This window comes from Mirounga leonina, unplaced genomic scaffold, assembly GCF_011800145.1.
Source record: "Mirounga leonina isolate KUSES-001 unplaced genomic scaffold, KU_Mleo_1.0 Mir_125, whole genome shotgun sequence".
NCBI lineage: Eukaryota > Metazoa > Chordata > Mammalia > Carnivora > Phocidae > Mirounga > Mirounga leonina.
Genome location: NW_023270305.1, coordinates 11,173,467 through 11,179,466, shown reverse-complemented (window position 1 = coordinate 11,179,466; position 6,000 = coordinate 11,173,467).

Here is a 6,000-nt window from a genome sequence, read left to right as displayed (position 1 = left end):
GTGTTAATTTAGTGGTGACATTATTGCAGCTTGTTTTTCCAAAATGTCACAGAAGTCAGACATTTCCAGCTAGTATGAAATGTAACTAGCTTCCCTTGCTTTCCCTTCAGCATCCCCCGCTCACAGCAATTCCCCCTCCTGGATTTTGTCACCTTGGGCTTTCTCAGCTACAGGAGTTTGGAACAGTGTTATTTTCTGAATTCAGATCTGACAATCTTTGTCGACTAAAGGTTACACAGCTGCAAAAGTTTGTTTTTAACCCAAAGTAACAGCGTTGTCAGGGAGAGTGTAAAGAGATTCCCCAAAACTCAGGTTAGAAACCTCGTGATTCAGCAAGGCATCAGGAGCACCTCTGCGACGGAGGCATTTAGGTCCCAGGACAGGTGCAAACGCGGCTGCGTTTGGCTGAAATCTGCTGCCCCCGAAACTGGCGCTCAGGCCCTGCAGAGGTGAGCACTGGAGGCATCTCCTGCGCAGGCCTTCTGTGCTGGGATGTTTCTTCCAGCATCTGAATATCCACAGCCTTGTCTCCCATGGCAAAACTGAGAGAGAGACAAGCCAGTGCTCTGTTTACAGATGAGACCCTGAGGCTCAGAGCCTGACCAACCCATGGCAGAGACTGGGCCCAAAGTCGAGGGCCCTGGGTTCTCGTCCCGGCTCTGTGACTGGCTGCTGCTCTGGGACAATGAGTGTGACAATGAGCCTGTGATGTCTTTCTCTGGTCATCCTTCTCATATGCTCCCTGTTGACCATCAGGAACTCCACTTGTAGCCCAGTTCTCACTGTGCTCAGCTGGGCTGGCCTGGGCCCTGGGTGGGAACTGAGCCCAGCCTCGTTGGAGAGAGGCTTGGGCACCTGTTGGGGAGGGGGTCCCCAATGACACCTGGAACTGTTTTCCAGTAAGAGAGTCCACTGGGTGCAGGAAAGGCTTGGCTGGGGGCAGAGGCCGTGAACTGACTGGGATGCTGAGCAGGGGCTGGATGGCTGCAGAGGGGGGAAGGGCCTCCAGTCGGTGGAGTTCAGCTCCAGTTCAACTGCTGGGATCCAGCTGGCCCTCCGGGCAGGTTGTTTCTAGATCGTCCATGTGGCAGTGCCATGGCAACTTTCATCAAGTTTATACTATAAGGGTGGTATTGATTGAGCACCTTAGAGTCTAGAAGGAAAGGTTTTGGACAACTTGTTTGTACACTGGGCTGGAAAGGCAGAAACTGTTCTTACTAAATACCTATTTTGTGCCTGGCACTGGCTGGGGTTTTCACTGACCCTGGATCCAAGGAGGAATACAACACAGTTCCTGCCCTCATAGAGGTCCAGTCCACATGCCTGTGGGTGCTAGGCTTTACCAGACAACATAAGGAATAAACAAGGTGGTAATTAATGAAGATAAAAGGAAGTAGCAGGAACAGTAACCCAAGGACTAAACAGAGTGGTAATTAACAAAGATAAAAGGAATTAGCAGGAGTAGCAAGTGAAGAAGTGCTGCGTTTGGGAGTACCCAGGACCCTGTTTTTCTGCCAGAACTCTGGCCTTAGGACAAGAAAGTGCTGCTTTTAGAACATTTCCCAATAGGAGGCTTGATTTCTTAAAAGTAACATTCTGCTGCTCACTTGTGTTCTTTGTTTAGCTTGTGGCCACTAGGACTCTTGGATCTTCTTTTCTCCGTCTTGCATCTACCTTTTGTATAGTTGCCATCTTTCCCCAGAATGTTCCCTTCTCAACGCTCAACATTCCTCTGACAAAAGAGTGGAAACAGGAAATAATTTTTTAAATGTCCAATTGCTTTTTTCCCCCAAAACAGCTTTATTGAGTTATAATTTATAGACCATAACATTTACCCATTTTAAGTGTGCAATTCAATCAATTTTGGTAAATTTACAGAGATGTGCAACCATCAACCACAAGCAATTTTAGAACATTTCCATCACCAGAGGGAATAATTTAAGGGCACAATACAAGAAATATGGGTTTATTCAACCTGCTTGAACATGCATTTCTGAAATTATTGTACTTAAAATCTGTCAGCAAATTTTGAGTTACTTCATGGTGTACTTTTGCAAAAAAAGCAAAATGAACTGGAAAGAAGAATCCTGTGCCTGAAATCTTAAGAAACTATTATCCACTTTGTAGATCACCTCATTAATAAACAGATTATTACAAAAGTAATTATTTTAGAGATGGCAAGTGCCATTAGCTAATACTATGTTGTTGTCTACTGGGACTTATAAAAAGTCTTTTTAATTTGCTCTTCAAAAATCACTTACACCCACAAAGCCACTTCAGTCAAGGAAATAAATCTAGGTATGGGCAAACCTTAGTTACCATGGCAAAAACAGCTTTATCTTTTTACCTTTTTAATTTGTTTCCAGTGAGATTTTCTTTCCTCTCCAGAAATCCCTATTTTGTGGGAGGACTTGTCTGGTGAATCCCATCGTTCTGCAAAATTGTCCACCCCTCTGGTGTGAAAGGCACCCTTCAGTCATCCAATCCTCTAGGGGTGAAGAGTACACTGAATATTGAATGCTTGGATGGTTCCATTGTAAATACCCATTTTTGCAAGCCCAATAGTTAGAAAGTTCAGAATCGGTCACTGGCCCCTCCATTAGGCATGCCTTTCCTTTCATGGGCTGATCCCTCTGATAGACTTATAGGATAGGGTAAACCCCTTTTCTTCTAATCTTACATTCTGTCCTTGTTATGCTGTAGACCCATCAAATATAGAGAATTGTTTATTCCCAAGCAGAAGAGAAATCATTCTTCCAATAAAGGTATAGGAAAAGCATGATCTTAGGTTGGAAGCTCTTAAAATGCTCTCAAGTTCTATTTGTGAGAGTATATTGGGGGTTAAATATTATACTGCTGTCTGCTTTTTGTTAGAAAGAGACAAAGTCCCAGAAACAAAATTGCATCAGAGGCTTACTTAGTATTTATTTGTAAGTTTAAAAAGTGAAGTCATTACACATTCAGAGAAGTACACAATATGGAGGATGCTTCCTGATACATTTTTACCTAGTGAACATACTCTGATCAAGATAGAGAACACTGCACACACTCCTAAAGCCTCCTGTATGCCCTGCCCAACATTATCTCCATAGAGTAGTCAACATCTGTGTTCTATCGAAAATAGATCCGTGTTGCCATATAAATGGAATGACACAGTTCAGGAGATGCCCCACCCCCCACCCTCTTATCCATGGTTTTGCTTTCTGAGGCTTTGCTTTCTGTGGTTTCAGTTGCCCATGCTCACCTGGGGTCTGGAAGCAGATAATCCCTCTGACATAGTCTTAGAAGGTCAATAATAGCTGAATGCTGCATCACAATGCTGGCATCCCACCTCACTTCATCTTATTATGTATCATTTTATTATCTCATATCAATCATCACAAGAAGAAGGGTGAGTACAATACAATAAGCTATTTTGTATTGCGTGTGTGTATGTGTGTGTGTGTGAGAGAGAGAGAGACCACATTCACATAACTTTTCATTATGTATGTATAGGAAAAGAAACATACTATATGTAGGTTTGGTACTATCCATGGTTTTAGGCATCCACTGGGGGTCTTGGAACATATCCCCTGCAGATAAAGGAGAACTACTGTATGTATCTTTTTGTATCTAACTTTTTTCACTCAACATTAGTGTCTGTGAAATTCATCCATGTTGTTGCCTATTCAGTTTTTACACTCTTGTATATAATATTCCATTGTAACCATGATATAGTTAGCCTTTCTACTATTGAGGGACATTTGGGTAGTTTCTAGTTTTTATCTACTAGGGAAAGTGTCCCTGTGAACATTTTTCACACATCTTTCCATGCATCTAGGTAGGCATATCTATTAAAGTAGAATTGCTAGGTCATGGGAATGCAGTGTTTGGTTTTAGTAAATAGGATAATTAAGACTTTATAATTCTTCTAGAGTCAATACTTTCAGGTTATGATTTTTTAAAACAGAATTTGTCCATTTCATCTAAATTATAAAATTTATTGGCACAAAGTTATTCATAACATCTTCTCATTGTCTCTTTGATATTTGTATGAATTTCTAGTGATGACACCTTTTCTCATTAGTGGTATTAATAATGTGTTCCATTTTTTCCTTGATCAATCTTTCTAGGGATTTGTAAATTTTTTTTTTTTTTTTTTTTAGATTTTTATTTATTTATTTGACAGAGAGAGAGATAGCGAGAGCAGGAACACAAGCAGGGGGAGCGGGAGAGGGAGAAGCAGGCTTCCTGCCGAGCAGGGAGCCCGATGTGGGACTCGATCACAGGACCCTGGGATCATGACCTGAGCCGAAGGCAGACGCTTAACGACTGAGCCACCCAGGCGCCCGGGATTTGTAAATTTTATTAGTCTTTTCAAAGACTCTGTTTTGGGCTTAGTTGGTTTTTCTCTATTCTATATTTTTTCTATTTCATCTGTTGCTTATATCTTTATTATTTCTTTCCTTCTAGTTTATTTGCCTTAAATTTGGTGTTCTTTTCTAACTCCTTGAGGTAGTCATTAGATCACTGATTTTCTGCTATTCTTTTTTTTTCTAAAATATACATTTAAGGATATGAATTGTTCCCTTAAGCCTAGTTGAAGTGCTGTGCTACAAATTTTTGACGTGTTGCTTCATCATTATTATCCAGTTCAGAGCATTTTCTAATTTCCATGGAAATTTCTAATTTCTGATTTAGTTGTTGAATCATAGGTTATTTAGAAGTGTTATTTAGTAATTTCCAAACATTTGAGGATTTTTAAAGTGTTTCATATTTAGGATTTTTTTTTCACACTTGATTAGATTAAAAGGACATACTCTGTTTAAATTTCAACCCTTTGCAATTTATTGAAATCTGCATTATGATTCGGAATATGGTCTATTTTGTTAAATATCCCATGCACACTTGAAAATAATGTCATCCTGTTTTTGTTGGGTTCAGCGTTCTACCTATGCTGGCAAGGTCAAATTTGTTTCTCATGTTGTTGAAGTCCCCTTTATCGTTACTGATTCATTGTCTGATTAGTCTATCAGTTGCTGAAAATGGATTTGAAATCTTCAACTATGCTATTGGATTTACTTGTTTTTCCTTTTAGTTCTGTTTGGGCTCTGCATGTTTTAAGTTTTGTTTTTAGATGCATACACATTTCAGATTATTAAATCTTGCTGCTGAATCAAATTTTTGTTATTGTGAAATGCTCCACTTTATCTTTGGAAATACTTCTTGCCTTAAAGTCTTGCTTTGTCTGATAACAATATAGATAAGCCAGCTTTCTTTTGGTTAGTCTTTCTGTGGCATATTGACTTTCAACATTTATGTGTCCATCTGATGTAAGCAGCATATAGTTGGGTCTTGCTGTTTTGTGTTGTTTTTACCAGTCTGATAGTCTTTTAATTTTAATTGGATAATTGATCCCACTTACATTTATCAAATTCCTGATTTTTTGTTGTTAATTTTATCATCTTATTTGTTTTAAATTTGCTCGATCTGGTTTTTGTTCTTCTTTTATTTCCACTGCCTTCTTTTAATAAAGTGCTTTTCATTATTCTAATTCCTTCTTCTACTAGTGTGTTAGTTATAAATTCTATTATTATTTATTTAGTGTTACCCTAGGGCAGGGGTTGGCATACTTTTTCTGTGGAGAGACAGACAGTAAATATTTTAGGTGTAGAGGGATACTGACTCCCTCTTCCCCCTCTCTCATCTCCCTCCTCCTCCTTCAACTATTCTCTAAAAATGCAAAACAATTCTTAGCTCCCAAGCTGTATAAAATAGGCTGTAGGCTGGATTTGGATGTGGGTGATAGTTTGCCAAACTCTGCTAAAGATATACCATATGCCTTCACAGAATCTATTCTTCAATTAATAATTTTACTACTTCCTAGACAATACATGGACCTTACAACAACTTAATTCCATTTACCCAGTTCCATTCTTCGTTTTATGCTATTTTGGTCGTGTATTTTACTTCTCTATGTATTTGAAATCCCACAAGACATTATCTACAGTTTTAAAGAGT